At 39.3% G+C, this 13537-nt stretch overlaps 1 protein-coding gene across 11 annotated transcripts in view; it reads right to left on the bottom strand.

The window, feature by feature from the left end:
- PRKG1 (protein kinase cGMP-dependent 1) overlaps positions 1-13537 on the bottom strand; it is a 668505-nt gene that overhangs the window by 108015 nt on the left and 546953 nt on the right. The window lies entirely within an intron of this gene.

Here is a 13537-nt window from a genome sequence, read left to right as displayed (position 1 = left end):
CTGAGTGGGAGAAGGCAGGCAAAGTTCTCGGAGGCCCCGCGGAACATCCTACACTGGCTCGCCCCACCCCTGCAGGCGGCTGGCCCCGCCTGTGCCGCCCCAGGTGCCCTTGCTCCACCACTGCATTGGGCCACATACTCCACTGGCAATACCTGCCTAAGGTAGGCAGACATCTCTCCCAGGAATGCTTTTAGCTGGCAAAGCTATGGGTTGAACACATTCCCTTTAGAGTGAAACGTATGTTCTCTAGCACTAAGCTATGACTCAAACATTCTTGGTGTTATGTACTGAAGTTCTCACCCTGGGCCAGCAGGGGGATACTGTAGATAGTTTTCACTTAGGTCCACATATAAGGGATTGAAAGTGATGTTCAGTGATTGGATAGTTACAGAAAGTTGTTACAGTTGCGTGGTAGTGGAGCTCTATATAAGCAGGCTGGCTGAACCCTTCAGTTCAGTTCTGTTCTGGCCTGTGAATAAACAAGAGCTGTTTGAAGAATTGCTGTGTCGTCTGATATGTTCACCCACAACTTAACACTTGGTTTCCTCCTTTCTGTTACTTACTTTTAAAAGATAATAAATTAAATCACCTTATTTATTTTTAAGTCAGATTCATCTTGACACTAGGATGTGCATATTTCCCCCAAAAGCTACTCAAATTCTCAAAAGGCGAACCCTATTGCATCACAAATCATTCCCTCTCCTTCCCAACATACTATAGCTATAATCATGAAGATGATTCCAAAATATCTACCACAGCCACCAAAAATACCTCTGATTAGGTGCTGTTCCCTTTGACAGTTAAAATATGGCCCTTGAATTCAAGGCTGGGAGAACAAATGTGTTTTATTTAAGCGACAAAAGCTCATCAGCGATGGAGCGATTTATACTTCCAGGGGGATGGAGTTCCAGAGTCAGGGCACAAGGATGGAGGCAGCCCTGTTTCTATGTACATATGATAACAGTGAGAAAAGTAACTAGATGATAACAGAAAGTGACATCAGAACAACCCTTCTGTGCATGCAAAGGTTAAGAACAATATGTATTCCATTTGGAAGGCCATGCTCAGATATCTTGTTTACTTAAAAACAACATGTGACCAAGTGTATTAATAGCACTGTCCTTGTATTTTTAAACACTGTGGGCAAAATGCACCAAGCAGTGCTCCTGCTTCTTCCAGCTGGGCTTATTCAGGAGCCTCATGCAAACACCTATGAAGTGAACTGAGGCCAGTTGCAGTTTGGCATACTGGAATTTCCGGTCCGCAGGAAAGAGAGACAGAATATGCTCTTTGAGAGGCTGTGTGAATGGAGCGGTGTGTGTGAGAGAGAGAGAGAGTGAGAGAGTGAGAGAGTGAGAGAGTGAGAGAGAGTGAGAGAGAGAGACAGAGACAGAGACAGAGACAGAGACAGAGACAGAGACAGAGACAGAGACAGACAGACGGTGTGGGGGTGAGGAGAGAAAGTAATTGGGAAGCAATCATTTTTCCTTGTGTTGTCTATTCATGTTTTCTTGTCCTCTTTTCAGAGACATACTTGTTCTACAGAAGGAAAATGAACGGCGGAATTTAGTCATTTACTCCTGTACAATGAATTGTTATTGAGTATACTCCTAACGCAAAATACTGTTCTCAAGCATGTCAAGACTGTGCCAGTTAACTGGTGTGTGAGCGCTTTTGTGTGGGAAGTTGGAGGCTAATGAGGTGTTCGATTCCTCAGAAGTTGGGCTAGATGTCCAATTGGTTCTTTCTAATACAATGTTATCTTAAAATACCAGCGTATTTTAAGAAAATACAAAAATAATCTTCTAGTACTTACAAGACGAAATAATCTTCTAGAACCCTGTAAGATTCATTGTGGAATAGGATTTGTGTACCATTCATCAGAATCCTTTTCCTTAAGGTTCCACTAAATTATTTTCTGTGTTTACTATAATCTTTCTGTAAGACTTCAAGTACCATTCCCAGCACAACTGAAAAGGTTGTGCTGAGTAACTTTTTCCCACATCTTCATTTGCATTCTCTCCCTTCACGTACTTTAATTGCTTCCATTTCCAGCTTCCTTGGAGATCAATCTTAGGGTTGGGCACAAAGCACAGCCAATGTTTCCCTACTTGCTTCAAAACCAGCCCTTTATACCTTAGGCAACCCTCACAAGTGGGAGCAAATCCTTCTGGGATGCATTAGCACTCAAATAATTAGAATGGGAAAAGGTGGCCGGGGAGGGGAGAGAGAGATGATAAGCTGAAGACAGGGATGCAGCAAAATTAAAATACAGTAAGCAGTAAGAAACATACATGTTATTTTGTTCCATTAAATGCTGGAGCAATCTCAGGCCAGGGAAGCGAGTGAGAAGGCTCTTAATTTCTATTTAGAAATCTCCTGTGTTATAAAGGATTGCCTGGGTCTATCTCATAGGCAACTGAAAGACTAGAAATGGTACAGTAAAATCTATGAAGATCAACCACTTCTGTATTACCTGAATGTTTCCATAGGTTGTAATCAAACTATTTATTCCGAAAGAGAGCTACTAAGAGTTCACCTAATTAGATTCACACAAGGGACTATTGGGGAAGGTGGCGGTGAAGCTTTTCCCCCATGAACTTCCTTGAGTTAGCTTATTTTGGGCAATTATCTCCTTCCCTAGCAGTACACTACTTCTCATTTCCCATTTCTCAGGAGGCTTTTTGGGGTGGAGCACAAGTAGCTGCAGGGGAAAAGAAGGGGACAAGGAACTTTACTTCCATGAACTTCATTTGTTACATTATTAGGTAAGTTTTTTAAGGTGGTTGTAGCCACTTGCCCCGGTTTTATCCTTAAAATTATTTTTCTGCACTTCAGGTATTAAAGGTGAGTGCTTTTCTTATCCCTTCTATAACTCCACTGCCACCATTTAGTTGCAAATAATTCCAGTATTCACCTTTTCCCCAATATAATGGCTGTATTTAGGAATACAATATGATATAATATTATTGACAAGTAACATGTAACATCTTTGGTAGTTATTTGCTTTAAGATGTAATACATACTTTAAAGAGAAGACTATTTACTTGTTCTTGTTCTCTTTCCTAATCTAAACTAACAGCCAGTTGCCTTTATGCTTCTCCTCCCTCAGTTAATTCACAGAGAGGAGTTCATCCAAAGTCTTCCTTCCGCTCAGGGATTCATTCACCCAGTAAACCTACAGAATTCATCAGGGTCTTTACCCAAAGTCTTCTTTCTGGTCAGATTCATTGCTTCCTGAAGAAAACTGCCCCAAGCTGACTATTACCTCTTCTGCAGAATTGCTGGATGACACTGACTGACCGACCCCCAAATAGTGCTGCCCCAGTGCTCCCCAGTCTGAAGGCTCTCTCACCTGCTAAACTGTCTCTGGTGGTTTCCCTTGGTGGCAGCAGCTCCTGCTCCTCTTATCTGAAGCCTAGGGTGGGAGTCTTTTTAGAATAAAGTTATAAACTCAAACAAAAAAAAAGCAACTTGTCCCTGGCAGGACCTCCTGGCTGTCTTAGCCCACTGAGGCCTGGGACAACTGTACCTGGCTGCCCCCACCCTTGGCACAGGCCTGCTCTCAAGCTGTCTCTTACCTCTTCTTTAGTGCCCCAACAAATCACATCAAGTCTCCTATAGACCAGCCAACTGATTTAATGGCTGCTAAATGGAGCCTACCCTTTTATTCTCTCCAGAGCCCTCCAATCAATCACCAGGTTCTTATTGAAAATCGAAAACCTTGTTGGCCTGTAACTGTGAACCAGTTGGTTTCAGTGAGATGTCTACAAAATGACCTTTTAAACTGTACCCCATCATTTAAAAGCTAAATTCCACAGCCATTCTTACTAAAAACCTCACAAGTTACCTAGGGTGGATCTAAACACAGGGAAAAAACTGCTATAAATTAAATCATTACAGCAAAAGATTGGGGGGGGCAATGCTATGTAAAAATGCTATAACAAGGTTATGTGCTCTCTGGTGCCATCTGGTATTTATGTTGTTGTTGTTTAGTCGTGTCTGACTCTTCATGACCCCATGGACCAGAGCACGCCAGGCACTCCCGTCTTTCACTGCCTCCCACAGTTTCGTCAAACTCATGCTGGTAGCTTCGAGAACACTATCCAACCATCTCATTCTCTGTCGTCCCCTTCTCCTTGTGCCCTCAATCTTTCCCAACATCAGGGTCTTTTCCAGGGAGTCTTCTCTTCTCATGAGGTGGCCAAAGTATTGGAGCCTCAGCTTCAGGATCTGTCCTTCCAGTGGGCACTCAGGGCTGATTTCCTTAAGAATGGATAGGTTTGATCTTCTTGAAGTCCATGGGACTCTCAAGAGTCTCCTCCAGCACCATAATTCAAAAGTTACATGTTTATAACACATTCAAATAGCTGTATTTTGACTAATGTAGCTGAGTCTCTAGTCTTCAGTGACACTATCGGCTCTATCTGTTCTTGTAGACTGTCAATTGAACCCCAATATCTCTCTAGTTTCGGTAAGGTCAGTCATTTCCCCTCCACACGGTTAACTGTTAGAAGAGAATTTCTCCCAATAAAGATCTGATTTCTTCACAGACAGACATACAGTTGTTTTAAAATATGGCCAGACAAATTAAACATGAAGCCTGACCTAGTATTTTTTCTTTGTAAATGTGTGACTAACTTACCTGGAAACAGCTTTAATTTATATTTTAATTATATTTCTCTTCATGTGGGGTAACCCATATTTGTCAAAATAGGACATTCTTAGAGACTTTTTTTTGGGGGGGGGGGAATTCTAATTTCACAACAGTGAATTATGCCTAAATCTCCAGTCCCAGCAAGAACTTATTTTTAGAAAAAAAAACAATTGTGTCATTCCTAAATTAGCACACTGCCAGTAGGGTAAGCTAGGCTTTCACAAACTGGAGGCACAGCTGGGCTCTCTGTGATACCATGTGTACCAAAAGCCATGCGCAAGCCACAGCGCCACTTGAAACTCTTTGAATCACTTGCGCAAGCTCCAGGTCTGGATTGGAATGCCCTGCATTTATGGCACTTCTGAATCAGGAGCACTGACAAAGGAATGCAAGATCAGAGCAAGAATATGGGAAGTTTAAATAAGAAATTTCTGACAAAGTCAACCAATATTCTACTTCCCACAGAAACAAATGGTTCCCAAAAAATTTTTCATTAAACTCTGCTTTTTACCTTTGCTTGAAGCCTTGTATTGATTTTAGACCTTCGCTTTATAAAAATACTTGTCTTACAGATTAAAAAAGAGTGGACAACTTTACTTCTCTTTTCTTGAAAGAAGCATAAACTATTCATGCATATTAAATAGAACTATAATTTATCTTCTAATAGACTTTTGCCAAGGGATCTATTTTTTTATCAGGCAGTCAATTAAAATTTGGCATTTTCTCCCTCTTACAATACATAGAAAGCAGGTTTTATTCATGGAATTTTTATTAACACGATTGTTTCCTTTGAGTATCTAATGCATTTCATTATTTTGTGTTTTATGTAAACATGTTTTTTTGAAATGCAAAGTGGCAATTTGAAATTCAGCACAGAAGGCAGACAGCTGATAAGGCACAAAAGATTTCAGTTTTAGTGTTCACTGATCTTCCAGCTCCAGTGTATATTATATTCATTTGTTCATTACCCATAGTGCTGTATTTGCTAATGTTGTTCAACTGGGATGAATTGCTGTGGTTCCGTTTTATTATATAGGAAATCTACATAAAAGCACACAGGCAATTGCACATCATTTCAAAAAGTCTTAAGACATTTGCTGAAAAGTTGAAAAATAAGCTCTTGCTTTAATAATAAAAACAAGCTCTTGCATTACTTAAATCCAATATGGCTAGAGTCTTTTTATGTGACTAATACCACAGTTTCGAAAGAGATTCATTTAAGTCATAATCCCTCCCCATCAAATACATTCATGTTCCCACTTGAAAAACCTAATGAAAATTCTCTCAGGTATGTCAGCTGGAAAAGTCTCCCAGATGCACACTTGCTGAACGCTAATGTATCAGAATTCAAGATGACCAGCTGCTGATTTCACATGACATCTATGCATCTGAAGAAGCAGTTTTTCCTCAAGCACAGATTGCAATGTGAACACGAAGAAGTGATTGCCTGAATCATTCAAACTAAGCTGTAATCTTCCATGCCAATCAACTTCCATAAACATGTAAAACTGAGTGATGGCCCTTTCTCCAAAAATGTTGCCTGCATCATACTCCAACCATTTTGTATTTATTCTGAATGCTAAGCAAGTACTTAACTTTACCACTGAACTCTATGGTATGTTAGAGTACTTAGGTTTGCCTGAATCATGCCTTGAACTCCATCAAACTTGTCTCTATTAACACCGTCAATACTACAAATGTATTTTTTTTATTTTTGCCATTTTCCAGAATATGTATGCAAAAATAAGTTTTGACATATTAAAAAGGAATATGCAATATATTGGATATCAAATTCGAATAAATGTTTTCAAATAAACAATGGAAGAATTAAAATGACAGTATCTTATAAATAAACGTTGAACGAATGAGAATAAAAATAGGATGTGATCTTATTTGTTACCTCAGTAGGTCTGTCATTTAAGCTGCCTACATGCCCATAGTATTAAAGATGTTCTGGAATTCATGTTTAAAAAGGAAACTATAATCTCCTTTCCCAGAGGGATCACATGAACAGCACTGGAAGGTTATTTCTGAATATAAGCAACATGCTCTCCATGACAATGCCAACCACGAAAAGTATGATTTTTTTTTTAATGTGATCATAAATCCCTATGGTCCCACATATGTGCAACAAACAAAGGTGTCTGCTGCTATAATTTGGAGCAAGGCCATAGCTCATTGGGAAGCCTCATGATTTGTATGCAGAAGGTACAGGTGAAACCTATAGCATCTCCGTGTAAAGAACCTCATGTAGTAGGGCTGGAAAAAACACATTGACTAAAATTATACTGAAAGCACATGATGTATGTGCTTGTGCTCTCAGTATTTTGATCGTATGAAATAAACTTTGCTGAAACTTTGATTGAATGTGTTTCAGTCAGAACAAAGCTACTAAAGACATTCCTATTGCGTAGGTCTGCAGCTTTTAGCTCAGGGGATCTACACAACACAGCTTCAGCATTTTTCATTGTCTTATGGAATAGCATTCCTCTGAACTTTAAGCAGATTTAAAAAAAAAAAGAGCTCAGAGGTTAGTTTAACGCAATATCTTATTTTTGCTACAGGAGTGTAGAAATACTATCTTTTTCTCTAGTACTTCCCACCTTGTATATTGGAGCTCACCTGAAATCTTACTTAACTGGGATCAAACTTTCCTAATCATTGAGATTCCCACACTCTACATATTGGTTTACTACATAACAGAAACATATATAATAAGATAAACAATGTGGCACACATAAAGACAGCCATCAACCCCCCTACTCTCTCTCTCTCTCTCACACACACACACACACACATTATTACACATATTTCCAATTCTCCACCACTGCCGCCACACACACATTTGCGGGGTGTGGGAGACAGCAAGTCTTTCCTCCATTAAATATCGCCATATATATTCTTTCCCACTCATCCCTTCGTTTTATATATTAAGTCATTTTACTAATCAGCTCAGGATGAAAAAGCTCCCAGCACCTGGTCTATATGGAGCAAATTAAGCTGCATTTACACATCCATGCAAACAGACTGTCAGAAGCATCAGGAAGATCTCCACAGGGGCACTCATGTGCACTAAGGTATTTTCAGAGTGGCTTTGAACATGCATTGCACGCAAATGCCACCAGCTGCCTGCACAATTACTTGCACACTTCTACCTTAAGAAGTTGTTTGTAATGTTCAAATGATTTAGTGCAAAGGAAAGTTATGTTGGCTGTGTAAGTAAAACCAACCTAGGCAGCAGCTGATAACAAGTCACCTGTAAAACCTGAAACTGCTCTCAGATTTCACTAAAACTTGCCCTAACTTGAGGTTATTCCTCACACACTCTTCTTAAGGATCAGAAGGTACAAGAATCAAAGAAGTTACAGATAAGTAGAATTTGCCGTATTTTTACTACACTAAGATTGCTTAAATAAATTCCAGATTTGTTGATATAAATTGTCTAATAAATCCTACTTTCTGCAGAAACTGGAGATAATTGTGTTAAAAATCCAGCAGCTATTGAGATTCAAATGAAAGGCATGGCATTATACAATCAGACTGACTCCAGAACTGATGCACCATGTTGATATTTAATGATAAATCTACCGAAGGCGATTCAAATGGCATTAAAATACACAACTATTCAGGCATAGCATAGACTGAGAGGAATGAGAATGAATTTAGTAAATTAAAACTTGCATTATCTATCCCAACAGGTGATTTGTAATACGTTGTAACGTCCCTGTGTCAAATGAAGAGGAAAATAGGAAGCCATTTGGCAAACAATGGACTGAAAGAGCAAGTTATTTCTATTTGTAGCAGGAGACTAGCTTCAACAGAATCTCACTTTGTACCTGAGATTTGGTGGAAATGTACAGTCACCTTCTGAAACTGGGGCCGAATCTACCTAGATGCTATCCTGTGTCACTAACATGAAAGTGGCAGTGAAATGAATATGAATATCAAGACAAGTCTCAGGAAGACTAAGCTCAAGACCACATCCTCTGGGTCAGCTACAGTTCTAGTGAGGAATTGCACCAGAGCTTTTACACAGCTTTTGTTCATTTCAGTGAAGCTTATACAGAAGAACTTGCAGATGGTTCGTGCCCCTTACCACCTTGTGAATAGGCAACAAGTGTATATATATATATGCTCAAAAATGTACTGTTTGACATTTTTCAACATTTTGAACTAGGGAGGAAATTAAGAAGCAATTATGGAAAAAAATATGCATCTCAGTTCAGTAACTCAAGTAAACATAGTACAATTATTTTGAACATATTGTGTGGGATAGCTTTAGTTTTACTGTTGTTTAGCTGTTGTTTTAAAAGGATGTTTATATGCTGTGATTTCAGTTTTATTGCTTTCATGGAGGTTTTTATTGTTCCTTGATATTGTACCCTAGCTTGGTGAAGCTATGTTGACAGGATAGATAAAAGTTTGCTACAGTTCTACTTTGATGGTGCAAGTTCTATGCTGGAAATAAAGAATGGCAGACAGATCTTCTGCAACGTGTTGAAGTAAAGACCTGGTTCACACATAACACTAAACCATGGTTTATGAAACTATAGTTTATGAAACTATAGTTTCATAAACCATGACTTAGCATTATGTGTGAACTCTTCCCAGCAGCTTAACTATAGTTTGTTTACTGCCAACAAAGCACAGTCTGGAGTCATTGTTTGCTAAAATATGAAGCTTGGTTTGTTTTAACTATAGATCAGTGTTATATGCAAAGTCAGCATCTCTTTTAACCGGGACTTGTTTGAACACCCCACTGCAGATATTTGCAAAACTACAAAAACACTAGGCAAAAGTGGCTGAAAAATAAGAGGAACTTTGGTGGGGGGGACAAGTTGTAGTTTGTTCCATCACTTGTGGGAAACTCATGAATAATTCATGTTTTGTTAAGAAAACATTGGCTTTACACAAACCATGGTTAGCCTTACGTGTATGCCAGGTGTCTCTCAGACCCAGAAAAATCCCAGCAAGCACTCTCTCTCCAACCATCATAGCTACTGATGATCAATATGGTATCCTACACATTTCTGAAGTTCTTTTGGGCAGCAATGATGCTGAGTGAACTCTTGTACTTTGAAAGGTTGAGCTTGATTCAAAGTGGTATATACAACTTACTTACCGTAACTCAGATGCACAAGACCTATTTGCTCTGTTGGATTGTGAATTGACTCCTATCAGCTATAGCTTTGGGATGTTCCTCCATTTAAGGAAAAATAATACCCTACTCTGCTTGGCTTTATGTGAAATAAGAAAGAAATAGGATGAGAAATATAATGATTAAACTGCACAGAAAACCTCCCGGGGTCTAGAACAGAAAAAATAGGTGCTAAAATAAAAACGTAATATTTGTATTTGTGCCTCTGAATAATTAAAGTATGCATGCATACCCCCCCCCCCCCCGCCACAGGTATATATTAAAAAATCAGCAACATTGCCCAAGCCACAGTGCATTAGTGTTCTAATGCATATTGATTTCTGGGCAAATATCTTCTATAAGCTCTTAAGAAAGTCTCTTTGGCTCCTTTTACAATCCACAAAACTTTATATAGATTTTACGCTCTAAAAAATTCTATATCTGAAAACCAACCTTTCCTAATGCATTTTTTCTAACTATTCATGGTAAGTTGGGGTTTTTTAAAACTCTAGTGAATACAAGCAAAAAGACACTGCACATTAGGCAAGGGAGCATAAGAAGAGCCAAAAATAAAATCCCAAACAGATTATCTTTCATGCAAAACTGCATGAAATCTAAACGGCATATCTAGTGCAGTCTCCTAGTTTTGGGTGAACCCTATAGAAATGTTCCTCTCCTTTGCCAGCACACAGGACACACAAAAGGATGGTATTAATTTAAGATTTACTAGTGTGCAATAAGGATACGGAACACATTGTAGATATCTATCAGACCACAGAAAATAGCGATTATAATGGAAAATGTCACACACAGGGAAGCATAACAAAGCTTGTGGTCAAAGGAGCATTTAAAGATTTAAAAGGGGGGGAAGGACCAGCAAACAGAATGGCACAGTGCCCTTGTCAAATGGTCCATCAGATAGCAAAGAAGATGAAGCTCAACCAATAGTCAAGCTAAAGTTACCATCAACAGACCTTCTCATGGTATAAAAGATGGGTAGTTCCTTGATGTGCATATACTTTCCAAATTATTTTTTAAGCCTCATGGAAATTTCCCAGAATTTTAGTATAAAACATTTCTCCTGAGGACCACTTTTTTTTAACAAGCAATTTACTCTACTACAATGGCTTTCTGTAGGTTATTTGCACTGACATATGCATTTGTGTACACTTTTTGTTGTTGTTGGAGAACTGCCATCTCACAAAAATGGAAGAAATGAGAATTTGGAAGCACAGCTGCATTTCACTTTGTGTATTTTTTTTTGAAATGCAAATTAAGTAGGTTTGCATTAAAATGTGAGGTGTACCAAATTTATTCCCCATTTCTAATGGTGGCATGCTTTGGTTCAGGGTTCCAGCTAGCCAAACACGCCCATTTTCAGGATCTGTTTTCCATTTCTTCACCCCTAGCCTGATTTTCTGGTTTGTTTCCCACAAACAGAAACTCAGCATCCTATAGTCTTTCTTCATGTCCAGCCCTTACTAAATAAGGGTGGGAATGTGTATTCACAGTCCCCTCCCCCTAATATTCTATTAACAGTACTTCTGCAAATTGGACTTCACCTAAGCCAAAACTGCCTTCTTGTTTGCCAGTGTTCTAGGTCTGGCAACATACCTGTCGCCACTCAGCATCTGAGTTTGCTATCATAGGGTGTGATGGGCCAGGCTGCCTCGGAAACCCTCTGGCATTAGCCATTCAGGGTGAGGGAAAAGCAATTAGCTTCATTTGCCCTCTAGGAAATAATTTAATTCCTGTCATAATTTTATTTGTATGTACAGGTTGCCAGAGAGGAAGAAGAAAGAAAACATAGTGTTGCTGCAGCAGTTGTTTTATGCAAACTACTATGGAAAAAGGTCAGAATTAGCACCAAGGAAGGCTTTTTTTGGGGGAGAAATCTCTTGTAAAAGTGCAAAATTTGCTCTAAAAAGTCAAGAAGTTGGATCAGCCCAAAGAATTTTTTTTCTTCCTGTAGTTGTAAGAAATTAGATAAGATTGTAGAATCAGCTCATCATTAGGAGCTTCACCCTCCTTATGCTATGAAGAAAGGTTTTTGTGGGGTGACACTGCTGTGAGGAGGACATACAACACAACCTCCTCTCATATGGTCCATGCCTTCTGACTTTGCTTGAGTGATCTGTGAAAAAGCCGCACTGCAGCAACTTCTGTTATGCAGAGATTCCCAAAGCTGGAATTGTCCTTTCAAAAAGTTTAACATCTCATAATCACAGAGTAAATATTCACAGCACTGGTTTAAAGGTCTTGCCCCGTATGAGAATCAACGGACAACAATCGGCTAAAATGCCAAAGAGGCTTTGAAAATATAATGCTAAAACGCAGGTGGGGAAAAATGATCCAATCTGTGAAAATAATAACATGCCAGCTGCTTATCTTGGGCAACTATTCACCAGCATATTTCACTGATATGTAGCGATATCTCAGCAATTTAACAAATATTGCTGAAATCAAGTCTTGCTCGAACACAACAAACTTGCTAGCAATCTAGGCCCTGCAGGAGTTCAAGAATGTATTTTCATTCAAAAAGGATTTGCATAATTAAGCTTTCCTCTATAAACTGGGAACGCTTGATAAATATTCCCACTGTTTCACCTGAATTTCAGAAATCAAAGTAATGGAGTATTTTAATGTACAAAAATTGCCCATGTACCCTTGTCAATGAATAAGAATTCAAATGAGTAAGAACTGCCATTTTGGAATAAATAATATCAATACAAACTGCTTACGGAGATTCATCATTTCATTTTGAGCATCTGGTCTTCTGCTGAAATGGATTAGTTTGGTTTCTTCTAGTTTTTACGTTAATTTAATGAAGGATAGTTTATAACAAGACAACTATAAAGTATCAATACTGGGAGGTGATGACGAACACTCTGTGCTTTGTGTACCAATAGAGTATTTAGGAGAATGTGTATTATCTATTATATGAAAGAATGGAGCTGTACAATACAATAATATTTGGTAAATATTAATGCCTATCTTAGAAGTAGGGATGCCTGAGGAATTCAGTCTCTGTAAATCTGATATAAACTGAGTTAATGTGCACCTCCCAAACTAATGTGCAGAGTAGAATTTAGATCAACTAGATTTCACATTTCTTGAATGGCCCAGCTCAAAATGTGTATTAAAATACTTTTCAAAACGCTATTTGAGGAAAAAAAATGTTTAGAAATTGGGGGGGGGGGTGTCACAAAATAGTAGCAGGAGACTCTTTCAGGTGGTTCGCAATTTAACGGAACCACCTTTACCACCGGGGCCTTGTAAAGACCCCAAGATCTCCTGCAACGATTTTGCAAAGTTTTTTGCAGATAAAATCACTCATATTCGGAGGGAGCTAGACACCACCGTGGGAGCAGGGCTGGGGCGGGAGAGTGCTAGAGCTCTGTCTGGTCAAGTTGCATGGAATCAATTTCAATCCGTTACCCCCGAGGATGTGGACAGGCTGCTTGGACGCGTGAAACCAACCACCTGTCTCCTTGATCCTTGCCCATCCTGGCTAATAAAAGCAAGCCGGGAAGGGCTGGGCGATGGGCTCTGCGGGGTGGTGAATGCTTCCCTCTGTGAGGGAACATTCCCAGATCCGCTGAAAGAGGCGGTCATTAAACCGCTTCTTAAAAAACCATCTTTAGACCCGGCCAGTATGGCCAACTATCGCCCAGTCTCAAATCTTCCATTCTTGGGCAAGGTGATTGAGCGCGTGGTTGCTGAACAACTCCAGGCACGCCTGG

Source organism: Podarcis filfolensis, assembly GCF_964270895.1.
Source record: "Podarcis filfolensis genome assembly, chromosome: 5".
NCBI lineage: Eukaryota > Metazoa > Chordata > Lepidosauria > Squamata > Lacertidae > Podarcis > Podarcis filfolensis.
The sequence above is the reverse complement of the archived record's forward strand: the minus strand, read 5'-3'. Positions and strand labels throughout refer to the sequence as shown.